Source organism: Cryptomeria japonica, chromosome 1 (genome assembly GCF_030272615.1).
Source record: "Cryptomeria japonica chromosome 1, Sugi_1.0, whole genome shotgun sequence".
Taxonomy (NCBI): Eukaryota; Viridiplantae; Streptophyta; class Pinopsida; order Cupressales; family Cupressaceae; genus Cryptomeria; species Cryptomeria japonica.
The window spans coordinates 143497987-143521613 of record NC_081405.1 but is presented as its reverse complement, the minus strand read 5'-3'; positions in this window follow the sequence as shown (position 1 = coordinate 143521613).

Below are 23627 nucleotides of genomic sequence, written 5' to 3'. Positions count from 1 at the left end.
ATAGCCAAATAAACTAGAGATACTTATCTCAAAACTCTTTAATTTGTAAAACAACTCATCTAAAACACACTGGCCAAACCAACTCATTTAATCTGACTACACCACTAGAACACACAGAGAAATATGTTGACATCAATGACAACACATTATTCTAGAAAACTTCTCAACAATATCCAATAATATCCCCGTTTGGCATTGATGGCAACATATGAATGTGAAAAACAATCAATGTAGAGAAAGAAAATAATAAGCTCCCCCTTAGATCATACACATGACTCAACATAGGTTTTTCACATAGCTCTCTCTCCCGCTTTGACATCAATGCTAAAGGCACATATTGCACAAATATCTCAACAATCTCCCTCTTTGACCAACCTCTTTCTCCTCACAACTAAACATCAAAACTAACAAATTTGAACATCTGAACAACCACATTGACTACTCCCTCCGAGTAGTAGCCACCACTCATCAATCCGGATCACAAGATGTCTCTATGAAATACACTAGACTAATGAAAATCCATGCATATTAGTTCTTATCAGGAGGGGCAATCACCCCTATCTTTAGGAATATATCTTCAATTTGTTTCTTTATAGATGTAAAGTGGAAAATTGGGAGCTTAGCAAATTCACCACATGGAAGGAGAATTCACTAAGCTCAATTTTCACTTGGGGAGACTTTACATTCAAAAGAGGGGATGAATCTACTAGATCCAATCCTAAATGATGTAAGGAATGAATACTAAGTAGAATGATTGTGTTTGAAATATGTTTGACCCTCTTTTGTAAGTTGAATAAGTAAAGTGATAAAATTGAAGACAAAATAAGCATAAATAATGAGCTATAGATTCGGGATTTCGCCGTGCACCTCAATGTGAGAAGTTTGAGATGATTTAGAGCTACTCTATGAAATCTTCCAAAAGTTGCAGGGATTGTGTGTCTGGACCAGGTCACCCTCCTATTTGTCCTCTGAACTTTCTGTACATCGAAAGGGTTTTTTCATCTCTACAAATAAAGCTTGATTCCAGAAGTACAACTACACACCTACTTCTTGCACACAAAAAGAAGAAAAAATGGGGTTGGGAATAGGGGTTTTCCTAATTCTGGAATAAACCTTGAAATAAATACTGCAAATTCTTGAAATGAATGATGGAAACATATACCTTCAGATCTGCAATAGATGATGATGATGATTTTCTTCTTAGATGTAATCACATATGTTGTATGAAATGGCATGAACATGACAAAACCCTAACACACACACATGCTTGCAAATGAATGATGTAATTTTGGTCCCATGGATAGATGAAGAATATGCAATCATGAGGGATGCTAGATGATGAATGCTTGAATGCTTGATGTTTGAATGCTTGAATGCTTGAATGCTTGATGTTTGAATGCTTGAATGCTTGAATGCTTGAATGCTTGAATGTAGTCTCCTTTCCTTCTCCAACTTGTCATACTATGCTCAAATGATAGGGGAGACCTCCTTATATACCTACCTATCGTCAAACATTTAATTTTCTGACATAGGCTGACATGGGGATTTAATTCCCGCTCAAATTTGAGATAGGGCCTAGGGGTCAAAATAGGTCCAGATTAGGGAGGACCAGTGCAAGGCGCTCTGGTCTTGCCCTAATTTAGGCCAAGAATAAGGGGCTATGAGAGCTGTTAGGTGGAAAAAATGAAACTTTGTTGCATAGGGGAGGCATAAACGGGTCTCGATCAAGCATGGAGATGAGACCAATAAGGTGAGGGCCCAAAATACAGTCAAAATTGCAAAGGGTGCAATTTTAGGATGCTACATTTAGCCCCCACTTTAGTGGGAGTATGATCTTACACAAATACTCATGGTAAAGAAGAAGAGGAGAGACAAAGAAGATGAGGGATGCAGAGAAAAACCACTTGGTGTATAAGATATTACCAATTTCGAGGAACGAAGCCCCCAATCGTAGGATCTTAACTCACTCAAACATATGCAAGGGAACATAAAATAAGACTAAAAACCAAAGGAAAATAAAGACAAAAAAACAAACATAGGCAAAGACACAAAGGCACACAAGACCCAAAAGCTAAAGACCAAAAACAAGACCTCAAGTCAACTAGCTGAAGAGACCTCGATATCAAAATGACTCAACAAATAATATCATTCTTTAAAATACCATCTGACGAATACAAATGATCAAATAAAAGAGAAAAGAAAGCATCATCAATGAACTATCAATAGAAAAACTATGAGTTCATGAGAGGAAGAATAGAGAGCATGAATACACTCTAGATGTGTTTATCCAGGTGATCCATGAGAAGAATGATGAGAGAGAGCATGAACTACTTGCCCCTAGATGTTTTTATCTAGGTGATCCATGGTGAGAAAGGACATGGACAACTCATCCCTAGATGTTTTTATTTAGGTGATCCATGTGGGGAGGAGAGTAAGAATAGTCTAGCTATTTTATAGCTAGTTCCACCCATCCTCGTGCCTTTGTGTAAGTGATGTATGGTTTCAAGTGTATAACACCCCGTGCAAGAGTCTTTGCTCTACTTTTGAGTGTGCTTCAACTTGTTTAAGACATGCAATGTAAATGTAAGTACCAAAGGGTGATTATGTGTGTGCAAATGTGTAAATGCCAAGGGGAAAAGGTACATGCTTGGTTTCAAGGCCATCCCATTTAAGACTTTATTATTTTTGGTGATGTGTAACAGTAAGGATGTTAAATAGAGGAACAACTTCCTACATTAACTTTGAGAGAAGGGTAATGAAAAATATTTTATAGATCATTACAACAGTTACCAAAAAAGAAATAGACATAAAAATATTCAAACCATAACACAGTGATTTATGTGGGGAAAACCCTTTCGAGAAAAAAACCCCACACTCCAAAAGCCGCCCAATATATTATTCAACAATTAAAAAAAAATTACAATATACTTGTAGAGAAAGCTCTTTGTAGGAGTACCACTAATGAGATATTTAGAGGTAACTCAATAGCTATAAGACTCTTACACACAACCTCTATCTCACGCACCTCATATATAGGAGATACAATACAAGAAACCTTCAAATGGTATTAAACAACCATGGGCTAAAACAACCCAATAAAGTATAGCCGACCTTATCTCCAATATAGATGCCCTATGGCATGTTAAAAAAAACATCAACATGTGTCCCTCCCTTTTACAACTCATTTATGTGTCTGATACAAATTTGATTTCGAGTACAAACATCTAGGGGCCATAACTTGCGAATCGTGTGTCCGATTGACAAACTGTTTGAAGCGCCAAAAAGATCGTGAAGTTCTCTATCGCCTCATAAACTGCAATGCCATTTACACCCACTTTTTAGGGTATTTTGAAGGGTCTAAAGTTCCCAAAATTAAGTTTAAACCTTTAATCACACCCCTCCAAAACATAAACTTTAATATATTGAAATCTAGTTGTGATATTGTGATGAAACTTTACCGACATGCTTATCTAATCAACTAGAAGTTTATGGGAGAATTTTGCAATATTTTGTGCTTAAATTAAAAATTACTATAAATAGTAACCTCATGTAAATACAAGGTTGATACACCATTTTCCTAGCATTCTCCCACTTGTCAAACACCTTGCAAGAGCAAAGGGAGTATCAACACAATGATTCAATTTCTAGGGGCCATGAGGCCCATAGAATCCAAACACCATCTGAACTTCTCTCTGCTCATAGCCTTAGTTAAAGAATCTACAACATTCATCAAAGTTTATACCTTAACCAGCTTCACCCTGCCATCTTTGACCATATCTCTGACAAAATGATACTAAACATCAATGTGCTTGGTTCGAGCATGAAATGCCATTTTCTTAGCTTGGCAAATCGCACTCTAACAGTCACAATATATTGTCACTACTCTCCTTGTTTTATTCCAATATCTGAACATAGTCTCTTAAGACAAATGGCCTCTTTACAAGCATGAGTAGCTACCATTTACTCTACTTCAATAGTGGGCAAAGCAACTACATCCCATTGCTTACTCATCCAATTAATTGTACCACCAAATAAAGTAAACACACAAGCACTAGTGGATCTTCTGCTATCAATATCACCTACCCAATCTGAATCCACATAACCATGAATATCAATATCAAGGTAAATGATGTCTCCAACTAAATTACCATGATAGCACAAAGAATACTCTGAGGTACCCTTCAAATATTTGAAGACTCTTTTGACTACATCCCAATGAACTCTACTAGGATTAGATATATATCTATACAAAACTCCCACTGCTTGGGCAATGTCTAGTCTAGTACATACTGTAGTATACATCAAACTTCCAATTGCACTTTGGTAAGGCACTCTTCTCATGTCTTCCATCTTTGATGGGGTTGTAGGACAATCTGCAATAGATAATTTCATTCCAACTGTAAAAGGAACACACAATTGTCTACAATCTTGCATGTTGAACCTCTATAATATTGAATTCACATACTTACTCTGGCCTAGCCATAGCTTTCTGTTCACTCTATCTCTTTTAATTTCCACACCAATAATGTGCTTTGTTGCACCAAGATCTTTCATTTCAAATTTAGTAGCGAGCTGAGACTTCAGTTCTGAAATCATACATTTCCCTTTACCAATGAATAACATATCATCAACATACAATGCAATGTACATGAAATGATCACCATTAGATTTATAATAAACATAGTGATCTGATTTAGAACATTCAAATCCCAAACTCAACACATATGTATCAAATTTCTAGTACCACATCCTAGGACTCTATTTGAGGCCATACAAAGATTTCTTTAATTTAAAGACCAAATTACTTTTACCTTTCACCACATAGTGCTCTGGCTATGTCATATAAATATACTCCTCCAAATCACAATGAAGGAAAGCAATTTTCACATACATTTGCTCTACCTCTAAATCATAAGCAACAACAATAGAAAGAAAAAATATAATGGATTTAATTTTTGCAACAGGAGGAAATATCTCACCATAATCAACACCCTCAAGTTGAGAGTAGCCTTTTGCAACCAACCTCACTTTATACTTCTCAATGCTTCCATATGAACCAATATTTTTCTTGAACACCCATTTGCAACCAACAGGATTTTGTCCTTCAGGCAATGGTACAAGATCCCATGTATCATTCTTTTTCAAAGCTGCCATTTCTTCTTCCATAGCAATCTTCTAGGATTCTGCATCATTCATACTTAAAGCCTCTTCTACAGATTTTAGTTCATCCACATTAGTATTCAAAGAAAAAATACATCTCCAATCATGAGGTGAATACCTTTCAGGTGGTTGTCTATGTCTTATAGACCATCAAACAGGTTGAGTTGGAGGTTCTTCCTCCTCTTCTGAAGATTTAGATTTAGACAAGCTCTGCTCAACTTATTTCCTATCTAGGGGTCTTGATTCAACTCTTTCAGGTGTAGAAGGGAATTGAATCATATCTTCCTTTTTAGTATGTTCTAGATGCAATGTAATAGGAGACTTAATTTTTCTAAAAATATCTTTTTTACTATGAATTACCTTTTGTGCAATAGGGTCCCAAAGTTTGTATCCTTTCACACCATAATTGTACCTGATGAAGATACATTTCACAGTCTTGTTCTCCAACTTTGTCCACTTCTCCTTTGGCATATGTGCATATGCCTCACAACTAAAAACTTTAAGATGTCTCAATGAAGGCTTGTGACCCGACCATGCTTCCATAGGTATTTTATCAACAAAACCAAATGTAGGAGCCTTGTTAATCAGGTAGCAAGTAGTGGCAACAACTTCAACCCAAAAATTTTGTTCTAGACCAACACCACTTAGCATACTCCTAGCCTTCTCCATTAGTATCCTGTTCATTCTTCGTACAACTCCATTATGTTGTAAAGAATATGGAGTTGTCTTCTATCTGTTAATGCCACAATCTTTATAGAATCTATCAAAATCATTAGAGAAAAAATGACCACCATTATCAATCCTCAAACATTTAATTTTATTTCTAGTCTGTAACTCAACCATTACTTTAAATTCTTTAAATCGACTAAAAACTTCAGATTTACTCTTTAGAAAATATACCCATGTCCTTCTACTAAAATCATCAATAAATGAAACATAATATGTGGATTTTCCAATCGAAGGAACTTCTACGGGACCAAACACATTAGAATGAATAAGATCCAAAACACCACAAGTTTTATGAGAACTTGATTACAAATGAACGCCTTTTTGTTTTCCATAAATGCAATGCTCACAAAAATCAAAGTCAAGATTACAATCATTCAAACCTTCAGCAAGTTTTTTATTTTTCAAGGTACTTAGACCCCTTTCTCCAATGTGGCCAAGCCTCTGGTGCCATAACATAGTCTTCTCTATAGGTAACTTTGCTTTAGAAGAAAGACCACCCTTGGGTACCCGAAAGACATTTCCATCTGCTGAAGGTGAAACCCTCAAATATTCCGATGAAGTATCCATAGATTTACTTTTTACAGAAGTTCTATTACACTCAACAGTGTATGCGTCTAGCTTATACAAAGTGTTGAACCTGACACCTCTAGCAATTACCATAGCACCCTTAATCATCTTACAACTTGCTTAAAAAAAGACTACCTACACACCCACATCTATCAGTTTGCTCACAAATAACAAATTTCGTTTTAATCTAGGGATATGCAACACACCATTAATCATTTTTATTCTACCATCAGAAAACCTGATTCTAACTTTACCTTGACCAACAATGTCTAAATGTTAATCATCACCCAAGTACACCTTACCTCCATTAAATTCTTCATATTAAGAAAAACAATATCTATTGGAAGTCATATGAAAAGATGCACCTAAGTCAATTAAATAGGCATCATTACCTACATGAGCTACCAAAGCTGTAATGAATGCATCACCATCTTCCTTCTCACACTCAGAATCAGAATCAAACTTTTTCTTTTTCTTCTTCTTTTCTTCTTTGCAGTCCTTGTAGATGTGACTCGGTTTACCACAATTCCAACAAATGACTTTGGACTTTTCAAAAGATTTGAATCTCCCTCTAAATTTGTACTTATCGCGCTTCTCATTCTTCTTGCCTTTCTCCTTAGGTCTTCCACGAACAGTTAGGGCTTCCTTTGAACTCATGGATACCTTCCTCTGCATCTCTTCACCAAGTAGGGCACCCACTTTATCTTCAAATTTCAAAACAACATAAGTACTACCAATAGCCATAACAAGAGAATCCCACGAATCGGGCAAAAATCAAAGAAAGATCTGGCATTTCTCCTCTTTGTCCATCTTAACACCGATAGATACCAATTGATCCACCAACATATTAAATGATTCCAAGTGGTCTACAATTTTTCCACCCTCTTCCATCTTCAAGGAATGCAATTGCTCCCTTAAGAAAATTTGATTTAATAAAGATTTCGCTCAATACATTTCACCAAGATTAGTCCATAGCTTCTTTGTAGAGTTTTCTTCATGGACATTGATCATAATAGAGTCTGCTAGGCACGGTCTGATTAGACCCTTGGCTTTTCGGTCCATAACATCATATAGAGCTATCGCAGTAGGATCTGAGGGTCTTTGGATATTCACATCAACAACATCCCATAGATCTCGATCTATTAGTAGATCTTCCATCTTCAACTTCCACGTCTCAAAATTTATTCCATTAAATTTATCCACCTCTATTCTCCCTAATGAACTTGCCATCTGAAAATTTCTATAACAAGATACAAAAGTGCCTTCTACACAAGCTCCCACTCAAATCTGGATTAGTTCAAAAAACCCAACAACCCACAACTCAAACCAAAGGTGATTAGGCTCTGATACCACTTATAAGGAATTTAATTAGTGAAACAACTTCCTACCCTATGATGGTATGATGAAAGAATAAGTATTCAGTAGAATATTGAGAGGGGAGGGGGGTGAATCAACATACTGAAATAAATGATACAAACTCCCAAACTCAAAAATAAACTTATCAACAAATAACTCAGTCAAGATGATATCTCAAAGATTACCAACATCAACCAACATCAACCAACATCAACCAGTTTGACTATGATGACAACTTAACAGTAAACAACTTCAATCTTGTAAACATAAGAAATTCTTAATCATATGTCAACATATTCATCTCTCAATGCTTTTAGTTATCATGCCTTATCAAAATAGTTAAGTAGTTAATCAAATCAACAAATAAGATCATAAACAAAACAACATTCACCACTTGACACAAATATTTATACATGGAAAAACCAAATAGGTAAAAACCACAGTGAGATGAGACTCATAATGATAGCTATCTAAACTCTTTTGAAGTTCTCCCTGTTAGGAGCCAAGCCTGTTAAAGATTTTACAATAAGTCCTATTAAGAACTGATTTTGTTAGGAATCACCCGGTTAAGGGATTTACAAATATTCCTTGATGAAAAGCACAATACCCTGTTAGGAGTAACCTCATTGGAGGATTTGAGAATCCAAAATAATGGACCACCTTGTGAGAGGATTTAGAAAGTAACCAAGCTTGTTAGAGCTTACCCGGTTAGGGGATTTCAATTTCTACTGTAATTGTTAGAAAAAAATAGGTTTTCTTGATCTATCTAAATAGCACTACATCTACTTGATCAGATCCTTCTTAAGCTTCAATCTTCCTTTACTCAAACTGCAGATCCATCCATCGGTTAGGCAACCACACACTCAACTGGTTTCTACCAATCTTGTCAACTTTGCCAACTCTTAACAAAACAATATCATTGACCTTATATACAAATCAACTAGGTTGGTAACACAACAAAAACCTAATTCTCATCATTGAGATTACAAACAAGTCGGTACAATCTTGACTGTTAGAAATCATAACAATCTCTTCACATTAATCAAGAAAATTCCAACCGCTCCATGATCACCGCTTCATCAGACTTTGTAACTCATCACACACTATGCATTATATGTAATCCACTTTGCTCCTTTCCAAGACAACAAATGTGCCAAAATAACTTGAACTAATCCCCATACAATGATCACACATGTCTCCATCAGTACCACTCAACATTAGATCTTAAACCAACAAACTTGATCGGTTAGGGTTTAACAAGAAAACAACTATTAGAGTTTACCAGTTACATAACATAGAAAGGTTTAACCCTTTACACTGGTTCAACTTACAAACTACCATATACCGGTTTATAACATATTCCTTAAAGTTTATCATACTAGTTACAAGACAATAGAAATAACAACAATAACATCAACAATATGATGAATATCATTCACCAGTTCAATTGACATCAATGACAACATATCATTGATGCAATCTATATGCAAAATACCAACAATCTAAAAATGCCAACACACTAACCTTGAGAGCTCAGAGGAGGTTAATGCAAAAATTTTTACAGATCATCATAATAGTTATAGAAAATAGAAACAGACACAATAACATTAAAACCATAACACAATGATTTACACAGGGAAAACCCTTTCGGGAGAAAAACCACACACTCCAAAATCCGCCCAGTATATTATTCAGTGCAATAAAAAATAGATTACAATATACTTGCAGATCAGGCTCTTTGTAGGGGTACCACTAATTAGAGATTTAGAGGTAACTCAATAGCCATAAGACTCTTACACACAAACTCTATCTCATGCACCTCATATATAGGAGATACAATACAAGAAACCGTCAAATGGTATTACAAAAGCATGGGCTGAAACCACCCAATAAAGTATAGATAACCTTATCTCCAATCTAGATGCACTATTGCATGTTAAAAAACACATCAACACATGTCCTTCCCTTTTACAACTCATTTATGTGTTTGATACAAATTATATTTTCCTATTTCATGAGTACAAACTTCCATAGACCATAACTTGCGAACCATGTGTCCTATTGATGAACTATTTTGAAGTGTCGAAAATCTCGCGAAGTGATCTATCACCTCATAAACCGCTATGCCATTTATGACCACTTTTCAGGGCATTTCAAAGGGTCTAAAGTCCCCAACATTAAGTTTAAACTTTTAATCACACCCCTCCAAAATGAAAACTTTAATATCTTCAAAACTGGCTTTGATCTTGTGATGAAACTTTACTGGCATGCTTATCTAACCAACTAGAAGCTTCTAGGAGAATTTCACAGTATTTTTTGCTTAAATGAAAACTTACTATATATAGTAACCTCATGTAAATGTAAGGTTGAGACACAATTTTTCCCAACAGTAATCCTGTCTAAGACATATATCAAATGCTATGTCTGGTTTTGAGTATGAAGCATCTCACTCTAAGAGTTTTTACTGGTTCTGAGATTGAACACCTTGTTTAAGACATGCAAAAAATGATATGCAAGAGTTATAGTACAATATGGTACAAGGGGAGCGATGTGGGTGCCGCCCCTTAAGATATCAACATAGTTTTATGTTGATGTTTGAAAGAAGATAGAAACAAGGATACCTTACCTTTAACACCAAGGAGATATCCTTTATGAAATAATGTCATAAATCCTAAGCTAGAGAGGGTATACTCTTCAAGCAAGAATAATATACTTGAAAAAGAGATATCTTGCAACATGTGTAAAGGAGATCCTTGGAGGAGAAGAGATCTTTTCTCAAAATACATCTACCCCCAAGAGGAGCTATCTTAAACAAACATAACATCTTTTACCAAAAGAAAGGAAGGAGAACAATAATTCATACCTATTGGCTTGATGATGATTGTAATGGATGACTTCATGTGTTGTCATTGATGGAACATGTATACACATGCATATGTTCACATTGTCATTGTCTTAGTTAAGACAAACCGATATTACCCCTGAAAGTCTTTGTATTGCAACTGGTATTGGATGATTAGTTTAAGATGGTTTAGAGGGTGTAAAACTAGTATATGTAGACAACCGGTATATGTAGGAATGGCTTGACACCAGCTTGGAGATTCAGCGGAGACCATCAAAGAAGAAAATGAAGGACAATTAGATTATGTGTTGAATGTGGTTAACTCTTAACCGGTATCAGTGTTCCAACTAGTATTCATTGATTGTGTGATGAGTTATCACCGGTTGTGATGAGTTACCCCTAACTGACAGATTTGGTGGCAAGCTATGATGAGTTATGTTAGATTGTCCAGATACACTGCACCTAGGAAATTGTGATATAATTCCTAAGCCGACATGAAATCTAATGTCTATATAATGACATTATGATGAACTATTTTCATATATGATATGATGCAAAAATAGAAGTGTTGAGTTGTTGAAGGCGTTGTGGAATATGTTGGTGATGTAGTTTTGATTGAGCAGAAGAGGAACTATTCAAGAAAGTTGTGCTACTTCTATATCACACCACCCGTTGTTTTCTAATCACTAGAACAGTCAAATCCCCTAACCGGGTAAGCTCTAACAAGCTTCATTGTACAAATCCTTTAACAAGGTGATCCATTAGTTTGGATTCTAAAATCCTCTACCGAGGTTACTCCTAATAGAGCACAACCTTTAACAGGGTATAACTCCTTATAGAGATTTGGGATCTTTAATAGGATTCGCTCCTAGCAGAGCACTTTTGTAGACCTTAATCGATCAGTTATCTATTACTGCTAATAGTTATCTTGTGAGTCCCATCTCACCATGGTTTTTCCCATTTGGGTTTTCCACGTATAAAAACTTATGTTATGGTGGATGTTTTTCTTATTGTAGATGCTTTAATATCATTTTGGATTGCATGCATAGTGTTTAGTAAACTTGTTAAGTATCTCTACTGGTCAGTGTTTAAAGTGGTATTGCTTTTGTTGTCACTGATTCACCCCCCCCCTTAGTTCTTTATAAGTCTATCAATTGGTATTAAAGCATAACTTCCTTGAGGCTTAATCACTTGGAAGGAAACCCTAAAGCCACCATGGGGGATATGAGCTACTTTGAGATGGCTAGAGTGCTTGAAGCTACCAAGGAAGAGCTTGAAACCCTAAGGGTTGGATTTAAAGCTTCACAAGTCAAAATGAGAGAGCCGACTGAAAAACTATGGGAAATATTTGATAATAGTTATTTAGATGAAGCTAACATTGATGCATTGGCTAAAGAAGTTGATAAATTAAATGGTGAAAAGCTAAATCTAAGAAGAGAGTTACAATCCCTAACTATCCGCATGAGTCAAAAGCTTGAAGAAAGGAGGGCAGTTGAAGATCTAATCAAAGAAAGAGATCATGGGATTGCTAAGATCAAATAAGAGAATGCAACTCTGTATGAGCATTGGCATGAAGAAAAAGAAGAGAAGGAGGTTTTGCAGCTAGATCTTGAAATGGAAACATCTCTAAGAGAGACTCTAACAAAACACAATGAAGATATTACCAAAGAACTCATTGAGGCTAATGGAAAGTTGGAAAAGTTCAATAAGAGTTCTACTATGCTAGACGAGCATACCCAACCTTAGAGGATGAAAGGTGATACATCTGGACTAGGATTTAATACATCTAAGAAAGGAGAGTCTTCTGGTACAAAGAGAAACATTTACAAGGACAAAACTACTCCTAAGGCTAACAAGCCTACCGATAAGAAAGTTTTTAAACCTGTTTGCTTTGTCTCTCAATCTATAATATTTGAAGGTCATTGTTTTACATGCAACATGTATGGACATAGATCGGTTGAATGCATATATGGAGAAAATAATCCAGTACCTCGCATGAATCAAAGACCTAATGGTAACTGGAGGAGAACCTATGACAACAGGGGAAAAATGAACTGGCAGAAACCCTATGTCAACCAGTTTAGTCCATTTGAAATGGAAATGGTAACTAATGTCATATGCACCATTTGTAATAATTATGGTCATGTGGCTATGAACTGCAAAAGGAGAACTGGAAGAGGCAATGCAGGACCTTGGAAATCATTCGGAATGGCTTGCTGTCATGGTCACAAACTGAGACACAAGGCGAAGTTCTGTAGAACTAGAAAGAACAAACTGGTTAACTACTCTAAAGATAAAAAAACTAAGCATGAGGTGAATGTTGAGGAAACCAGAGAGGAGATGAACCGAATCTAGAGAAAGAAGAGTGAGGATAAACTTGCAGAAGAACCTAATCCTTCACCAGTGTGCACAATCCTGCATTGGTGAATTAAGCCTTTCAATAGGGCTACGGGGAGCATAGTGGTAAATCTACTTCTAGACCCCTTGAAAGATGTGTGGTAAGAAAGTTTGTATTTTGAGTTGTTATGTGTTAAATCTTGATATCCTTGTCTATCGATTTTTCGAAAGACTGTCAATCGGTCTTACACCTATTAATATTGAATGTATTGATAAGTGGTGTATTAGGGTTTTTAACCCTAGAGGTCAAGCAATTAATATAGTAGGTAAAGATGATAAAAGCAAGTTTTACTATGTTATTTTAACCCTAAATGAATTTGATAGAGAATTCTTGAGAACTTGCAGAGCGAAAAGAGAATTGCTAGTTGGTTGAAGACGGATTTGTGCTGCAAATTGAAAGATTAAAGAAGATTCAAAGATTAGTGAAGGTGGAACTTGTTAGGTCTCAGAGACAACAGAGAGGGGGGGAAGTGAATCAGCTGTCAAATAAATTCAAAACAACTTAACCAACTTAATGCTTAATACCGATAAACCAGTTAAGTATGTCGGTAGACAATTTTGACAGTTAATTGCTATACCAGTAAAGATTAGTGCATGAAACATAAACACAAAGTAATCCACAACACATAACACCAATATTTGTATGTAGAAACCCTGTAAGGGGAAAAACCTCGATGGGAAACCTTACCCATAATCAGATGATACTACTGTAGATAGTAAGTGTACATAAATGGGGTCTGCACATCCAGAAAGGCCAAGCGCCTATAGCTCACCGCTCAAACACAAATGGGAGTCACACTGACTACAATTGGATGGTTAAATCCAATAAGAATGTACTACTCAAAATATCATCTTCATATGCTGGATTCAGTATCGGTGTAATGCTGATATGCTTTCACAAAAACCTAGCTTCACGTTCAAATGATGTCTGCATGTATTTCTCTGCTTAATCTCACATATACCTTCACACAATTCTTTTTCGCATTCCACATTTGATCTTACAAATAAGATCTTACATTTATACCATAACCTAAGACCAATTTTAGTAGGTCGGCTCTACAAGATATTACAATAAATCATTTTACAAACAATATAATATCTGATGCAATTAACTGATTGAACATGTCAGCTTAATGCATTTACAACAATAATTAATCATCTCCATAGCATGCCATGATGATTTGGAAAAGATAAACCTGCCGGTGTAACCCTGGACCTATGTGCCGGTAAAAGCAAATATGCAAATATGAATATACCAATGATTAAATCATTAAGACAAGATGTCCACACAATGTCTTTCATATTAGCAAGTGTCTTCCATGCCATTCCAAGTGCCGATGATCATTATATCCTATCGGTGTACCATATACCAATAACTATGCAATAGTTACTTGCTTGCCAGTGAATGCTGCTGGATCTCCAAAGTGCTAGTGTTTTAGTAGGTGTTGACATCAATGACAAAACCATACCAAAATACCAACAATCTCCCCCTTTGGCATTGATGGCAACACAAGATGGAAAAACCATCAAAGTGTCAAAACAAAAATGCCAAATACCAAAAACCAACAATCTTGAAAAAGATCATAACCAGAAATCAAAATACAGATATAGAGAGTAATAATCTCTCCCCAACAACAATCTCTCCCCCTGGGAGCAACATGTGTTTTCCTTGTGTTTTTCAATGTTTTTCCATACCAATCTCTCCCCCTTTGACATCAAATGCCAAAAGTTACAACAAAACCAAGTTCATATACAAAATACCAATCAATTCAATATACCAACTACTCCCCTTGAGAAGTAGCTTCCTCATCAAAGACCGAAATAAAATATTTGTCTGTTAATTCTACCAGTTGATGACAATCATCAATTTTCTAATTCTCTACTAGTGGTGTTATGACTCCAAGCTGATCTCTGAGATATTCAAAAGTCTCCTTAGGTAGAGGTTTAGTGAAAATATCTACAAACTGTTCTTTAGTATTCACATAAACCAGTTTTATCTCCTTTGCTTCAACATTTTCCCTTAGAAAACATGTTTTGTTTTAGAATGTAGTACTGGATTCTTAGATATATCAATTGTTGTAGTGTTATCACAATAGATAGTAATAGGTTCCTTGCATTTTACCTTTATGTCTTTCAACATTTTCTTAAGCCATAGTACCTGTGTACAGTTAGTTGCTGCTGCAACATATTCAAATTCTACTATTGATAAAGATGTACAACTTTGTTTCTTACTCAAGCAAGAAACTAATCTTTTTCCAAGAAAGAATGCTCCGTCGGTGGTTCTTTTCCTATCATCCACATCTCCTGCCCAATTTGCATCTATGTATGCACATAGATCAAAATTTTCATCTCTAGGATACCATAATCCAAGATTTATAGTGCCTTGTAAGCACCGAAAAATCCTTTTTACTGTTGATTCATGATTTTCTCTAGGATTACTTTGAAATCTTGAAACAATACATACTACATTCATAATATCAGGTCTGGTTTGTGTCAAATACAGTAAACCTCCTATCATAGATTTGTATCTAGTTGGATTAACAGGTGTAGATTCATCCCTTTGAGATAATTTGTCATTTGTAGTCATAGGTGTGCTTACCGATTTAGAGTTCTCCATCCCAAATTTCTTTAGTAACTCTTTTAAGTACTTGGATTGACTCAAGAATATATCTTTATCAGTTTGTGAAATCTACAATCCTAAAAAGAATCTTATTTCACCAATCATAGACATTTCAAATTCTTGCTACATTTTAATAGAAAATTCCTTACATAATCCATATTCTCCTCCAAAGATTATATCATCAACAAATACTTCTATAATCAAGATGTCATCATTAGTTATTTTGTAATATAAATTGTTGTCTGCATTTCCTTTAGTAAAACCAATCTTCAAAAGATACTTATCCAATCTTGCATACCAAGCTCTTGGAGCTTGTTTTAATCCATATAGAGCTTTTCTTAACCTGCAAACCATATCATTGTCATCTGTCAAAGAAAATCCATTAGGTTGTTCAATATAGACTTCTTCTTCAAGATCTCCATTCAAAAATGCACATTTAATATCCATTTGATAAACTTTGTAGTTCTTATGAGCTACAAAAGCCAAAAATAATCTGACTGCCTCAATTCTAGCTACCGGTGCAAAGTTTTCATTGTAATCAACTCCTTCTTTCTGAGAATATACCTTACACACTAGTCTTGCTTTATTTTTGACAACCTTACCATATTCATTAAGTTTGTTTCTGAATACCCATTTTGTTCCAATTACATATTTATCTTTAGGCCAGAGAACTAATGTCCAACTATTATTTTTCTCAATTTGTTCTAATTCTTCTTCCATAGCTTTAATCCAAAATTTATCTTCACATTCCTCATTAACAGATGATGGTTCAACTTCGGAAATAAGACATACCTCGTCATTTGCCAATCTTCCTCTTGTCATAACTCCTTTAAATTTTTTTCCAATTATCTGATCTTCAGAATGATAAAATCTTACATACCAGGATGTCTTTGTTTGCTATTGTTCTTCAATTACTATGGAATCCTTAGATGGTACCAGGGTAGCTAGATCTTCATTCTGTACCGGTGGATTTAGTGTAGGTTCATTTTTCAAAATTGTTGTTGCTAGTTCAGAGTCTATATACCTTGGAGTTCCTCTAAATTGTTCATCAATCTTTACATTTGTACTTTCAACAATTTTCTGCACTTTTTTTAAAACATCTATATGCCTTTCTCTTAGATGAATAATCAAGAATTATTCCTTCATCACTTCTAGGATAAAATTTTCCAATATACTCATCTCTTCTGATATAACATTTACTTCCAAAGATTCTGAAATACTTAAGAGTAGGAGTATTACCAAACCATAGTTCATGAGGGGTCTTACCAGTTTCACCTTTGAATGTGAACTTTGTTGAATGTATAGACTGTTGTATTGACTGCTTCTCTCCAATACACATGTGGTAAATTTGCTTCTAATAACATTCTTCTTGCTACATCCAAGATAGTTCTATTTTTCCTTTCAACAACTCCATTCTGCTGTGGTGTCCAAGGTGTTGATAGCTGTCTTCTGATTCCATTCACTTCACAAAATGTATTAAATTCCTTAGATGTGAATTCTCCACTTTGATCTGATCTTAAACATTTTATTTTCTTACCGATTTCATTTTCAACCAATGCTTTGAACAGTTTGAACTTTCCAAATGCTTTTGATTTTTCTCTGAGAAAAGTAACCCAACGCATTCTAGAATAGTCATCAATGATTAGCATGAAATATCTATCACCTTGTAAGCTTTTAGTTCTAGCTGGACCACATAAATCAGTGTGAATCAAATCAAGAGCATTATTAGATTTCTCTGGAATATTTTTGAAACTAGCTCTAACTTGTTTTCCAAATTGACATTCCTTACATACTGTATTCTGAGGTTTGACAATTTTAGGTAAATCTCTAACTGCCATAGTAGTACTGATTTTTACCATGTAATCAAAGTTTACATGATAGAGTCTCTTATGCCATAACCAACTTTCATCTATATGTGCAATCAAGCATGTCTTTTCACTATTATTCAAATGAAAGATATTACCTCTAGTCTGATTTACTGGTTGCAATTTCTAAACCAGTTCTATTCATGATTTTGCATTTTCCATTCTTAAATTGTAACTGAAATCCTTTCTCAACTAATTGACCAGCACTCAAAAGATTATGCTTTAATCCTTCAACACAGTAGACATTGTCAGTGTTATGTTTACCATCAAGAGATGTTGTACCCTTACCTTTGATTGAACAAGCTTTGTCATCTCCAAATCTTACTAAATCGCCATTGTATTCTTGAAAGTTCAAGAATTTACCTTTGTCTCCTGTCATATGATGTGAACATCTTGAATGAATGATCCATTCATCCTTTACCTCAACTTTAGCTATTAGGGCTTGTACTACTGGTTCAGCAGTAGGTGTCGGTTGATCTTCTGTTATAGCAACAAAAACCCATCCATTGTCTGTCAGATCTTCATTAGAATCACCAGTCACTCCTTCATCAACAATGTAACAAGATTTGTCTTTATTCTTCTTAAATCTGTATCTCTGATATTCAGGGTTAGGTTTGTATTTTCTTCTAGCTTCTTCTCTTAGTCTATCATGTCTATCAGGGCATCTCGAAGCCATATGACCAATATTATTACAGTTAAAACATTTAAAGGGTGTTTTACCTTCATACTTACTTCCAACTGGACCTTTAGGCATTTTCCTTGGAAATAGTGCTTCAAGTTCTTCAAGTTCTTCATTTTCTTTCCTGCTTTCTTCAAGTTCTCTTGCGAAAAAGGCTTTCCAATCAGATTTATCAAATGATGGAGTAGATGATGTTGATGCTTTAAAGGCCAAATTTTTCTTAATAATAGCAACAAGACCAAATTCTTCAATTTCAAAAGCTGAAAGTTTCCCAATCAATGTATCCCTAGTAACTGATGTATTAGGCATTGTTCTTAACTCATTTATAGTAGCAACCTTCATCTTATATGCCCGTGGAAATCCTCTTAAAACTTTTGAAACAATTTCATCTTCACTTAAGGTTCCTCCACAACATTCAATACTGAAAACAATTTCATTTACTCTTTCCATAAAAGTAGAAATCCTTTCATCTTCTTCCATTTTCAGATGTTCATACCTGACCTGGAAGCTTTCAAGTTTTGAAATTTTGACTGTGGAATCTCCTTCATTCAGTGTTTCCAAATGATCCCAAATAGCTTTAGCAGTAGACCTATCTGATCATCCCATGATTTGTTGATCTGATAATGTGCTCAACAGTGCTTCTCTTTCTTTGCAATCATTTTCTTCATCTTTAGTCAAGTTAGCTGGACTGGGCTGACCTAGTATAGCAGTAGTATAACCATTCTTTGTAACATCCCAGATGTCCTTTCCAATGCAATTCAGATTTGTCTCCATTCTGATCTTCCATATGCCATATTTGGTCCCATGAACTTTAGGACTGCCCTTCCTGAAATAGTTAGTAGACATTGGATCTCCTCAAGTTGTTAAACTTCTGCAAAAAAAGGACTAAGCTCTGATACTAATTGTTAGGTCCCAGAGACAACTAAGAGGGGGGGGGTGACTCAGTTGTCAAATATATTCAAAACAACTTAACCAACTTAATGCTTAATACCGATAGACCAGTTAAGTATGCTGGTAGACAGTTTTAACAATTAATTGCTATACCGGTAAATATTAGTGCATGAAACATAAACACAAAGTCATCCACAACACATTACCCCAATATTTGTATGTGGAAACCCTGTAAGGGGAAAAACCACGGTGGGAAACCTTATCCACAATCAAATGATACTACTACAGATAGTAAGTGTACATAAATGGGGTCTGCACATGCAGAAAGGCCTAGCGCCTACAACTCACTACTTAAACACAAATGGGAGTCACACTGACTACAATTGGATGGTTAAATCCAATAAGAATGTACTGCTCAAAATAGCATCTTCATATGCTGGATTCAGTACCAGTGTAATGCCAATATGCTTTCACAAAAACCTAACTTCACCTTCAAATGATGTCTATGTGTATTCCTCTGCTTAATCTTGCATATACCTTCACACAATTATTTTTCGCATTCCACATTTGATCTTACATTTATACCATAACCTAGGACCAATTTTAGTAGGTCGGCTCTACAAGATATTACAATAAATCATTTTATAAACAATATAATATCCGATGCAATTAACTGATTGAACATGTCGGCTTAATGCATTTACAACAATAATTAATCATCTCCATAGTGTGCCATGCTGATCTGGAAAAGATAAACCTGCCGGTGTAACCCTGGATAACCCTGGACCTATTTTCTGGTAAAAGCAAATATGCAAATATGAATATACCAATGATTAATTCATTAAGACAAGATGTCCACACGATGTCTTCAATATTACCAAGTGTCTTCCATGCCATTCCAAGTGTCGGTGATCATTATATCCTGCCGGTGTACCATATACCAGTAACTATGCAATAGTTGCTTGCCTGTGAATGCTGCTGGATCTCCAAAGTGCTAGTGTTTTAGTAGGTGTTTACATCAATGATAAAACCATACCAAAATACCAATAGAACTAGTGTGCATTTGAGAAATCAACCGCAAACAGTGTCAGGGCAAACAAAATTAAGGTATTCCTTTGTAAATCCCTTTCAAATTGAGTTTATCTGAATGACATCGTCATCTAGGCAAGTAGAGAGACTTATGATCACATCAAAACCTATAGAGACTATGGAATCTAAACAAATTGTGTCATATAATGTTTTGTCTCAAGTTCCTAATAGTGTTATCATAAAAGGTGATTTATCTTGCTACATTGATTGAAAAATTGAAGATTTAGAATCATTGTCGATTTACTCTCAACTGAAATCCTTGTGTGACAAAAGCGGCAAGATCAAACCCAAGTATATTAGGGTTTATGAAAAGGGTTCTCACAATGCAGGGTATTTTCTTGAAGAATTTGAAGAGGAACATGTTAGAATCATTCTTAGTCGAGTTCATGGTGAAAATATGTATCTTGAAAGGTCACAAACAATCACTAAGGAAATACTGTGACTAGTTTTTGGCAAACCGGTGAAGTTCCCAAGCTGAGGAGAATTTCAAAAGAAACTGTAATGACATTAACTTAGACTACCTCTTATGGATGTGCATTTTCAGTTAATAACATTAAGGACCCAATAGCTAGACTGACTACTATGGTTATTGGCTACAAGATATTTTATTCTAGTAGAATGAATAGTGTGCCATCTGCGGTAGTGCATACAACTTATAGAATGATTTCTGAGAATGTAGATTATGACCTATGTGAGGCCATAAGGAGTCAATTGATGTTAAATATGCAATCAATAAAGAAGGACATCAGTCAGAAGTTTAAATTTGGTCAGTTATTGATTGGTTTATTCTTTTACTTTCAGAATTTCCTACCGAGAATTGGTGACATTCAATGGTCAAGGGATCTACTAGTAATTGCTTAGATCAAGAAAAACATTAAGGCTATTAAGAAAACTTTCTCTGCTACAATGAACATGTACTTTAATGAATTCCAAAAGAAGATGAGTATGAGGGTGAGGCTACCTGAAGATGTGGTGAAAAACTTTGCAAAATACATCATTTTCACAGTCACCACTGGTTTTTGTCTCATGGAAGCCATCGAACCTAGGGAGGATGAAATGGAAGACATGAGTTATGAAGTAAATTATGACTTATTTATTGGTTATGCTAATAGTTTGTTGGCATCTCCAGTGGATAAGAAGAAGAAAAGACTGGGAACATTCAAGGAGCAAACTGCACCGGCTCAAACTAGTAGTGCTCAACCTAGTAGTGCTAAAAGTAAGAAGAAGGTTGAGCAAGCACCTTTTTTACCTGCTAATACAAGGGTGACAAGAAGTGTACAAGTAAAAAAGGAACAAGCACCCAAAGTGAATGCTATGAAATAGACTGCAACAAAGAAGAGAGGTTGGCAACTTAATCTTCAAGCAGAATCTGAGGATACCGACACTGAAGAAGAACCCAAGAAAATGAAAGCAACTGGTAAGGTAGATAAACCAGTACAAGAAGTGTCAAAGGCAAGTGTGCCTATTAATGTTTTATCTTACAAGCCTGTTATCACTATTTAAGAAATGGGTTTTCTTTTCCCATAGTTGGCTAAGTTTTTGAAATTTTGAGTTAGGTATGCTATTAACTACTTCAAATCTGTGTTAGGTCTTTAAGGGTTTAGGGTTTTTAGTTTTAATCTCTCAAATGTCTAATCAAAACCCTCTGGTTTCTATTCCTACGTTACTTTATTCACTTAAGTAATGGGTCTTGGGGTTGTGTGAAGTATCCCCCCTTATTATTTACCTAGGCGGTCATTAAATAATTGTTAAAAATCTATGCCTTATGCCTTTTTCCTTCTAATGTTGTTGAGTCCAGTAAGTGTCGCGCAACTTCCAGATGAATCTATGACTTTCACTATTTTGTTAGGCGAATTTGTGGGTGTGTTAAGCTATGCAAAATAGTGAAAGGAAAAAGCATGTCCGATTGTGTGCATTGGATCTAGTTTAACAAGACTCCATCTCGGTTTAGATCTAACGGCTAGCATTGATTCACAGCCGAAATGAGCGAGTGAATTGCCTTTCGTGAAATGGCGAAAAGGTTTGGCGGGGCCCAGTGGTGAAGACTCTCCCACAGCTAAAAGGTGACAAGTTTAAAAGGAATCGACAGCTCACATTGTTTCACGGCTGATAGATGCTCACATGTTATGCTTTGCGAAACAGCGAAAGGTTTTTTGGGCCCGGGAAAAAGGAGGTTTATAAGAAGCATAACGGATGTGCAGGTTCTCAAAGATCTAACAGTTAGCATAGTTTCACTAGAGGAAGATGCTCAAAAGATAGCTTTTGTGAAGCAATGAAATGACATGGCGTTCCAAGCAGGCAGTCCAGCTGGTTGAGATGGAAAGTAAGATAATGACACGTGGTTGAAAATCAAAGTGGTCGGCAAATTGGATTTAAGGACTAACGGGTGGGTCCAAGAAGATGAGTCATGCTATGGGATAAAGAGTGACCTAGCAGATATAGGTGGCAAGGATGAGGTGGATCCTGATGTTCTCTCTCAGCGAATAAGAAGTTGACATGTCAATTCAGGAATGACTAGACACCAGGTGGATAAAGCTGAGTCAAACAACCCATGTCTACCAGAGTCAAGTAGGTTGTTAAGCATCAAACAAGTTTGATATGATCTAACGGTTCGCATGAATTCATGAAGGTAAGATGCTGGTGTTTTAAGGTCTGTGAAATGGCGAAAGAGAAATTAGGCCCGAAGAAAAGATAAAACATAAAGGTAAAAGAGGATCAACTTTGTTTTGATCCAAGGGCTCTTGTTGTTTCGTGGCTGCAAATCAACCAAGGATTAAGGCCTGTGAAATGGCGAAAGAGAAGGAGAGGTTCTTCCCAGCATGACGTGGAATGACAGCTGTTACTTCTTGTGAAGCTTGATGGTGATGTGTCGATTGACATGTAGTTTCAAAAGGTGATTAAGGGCCCGCCAAGGTGTAACCGATAGTTATATGGGAAGTAAGACACGTGGTTGACTCTGAACTAAACCCAAAGAGTTTTCCAGGGCTAATGGTCGAGTGCCACGTGTCATTTTTTAACCAGTGAATAAGTGGGGTAATTAATAAAGGTCTCACTTAAAAGATGGTCATCTCAAGATTGATCCAACGGTTCTCATTATTTTGTGGCCCGAAGATGCAAGCAGATTAAACCCTACGAAATAGCAAAAAAATCGTTAGCCGTCAAGATGAGGCGCGGTTAGTGAAAAAGTTGACGGTCCTAGTAGGAGTTAAAGGTCGGGCGGTTAGAGTTCCATCTAACGCTTGGCATAGCTTCGTGAAAGGAAAATGCTCGGGGGATAAAGCTTGCGAAATGGCAAAAAGAGGTGGGGCCCAGATGCAAAGGCAAAGAGGTTAAGATAGTGTAAAGATCGATCAAGTCTCATCTGATCGGATGGCTGGCACGATTCTGTTAAGAGAAATTGTGAGGATGTTATGCTCTACGAAATGGCGAAAG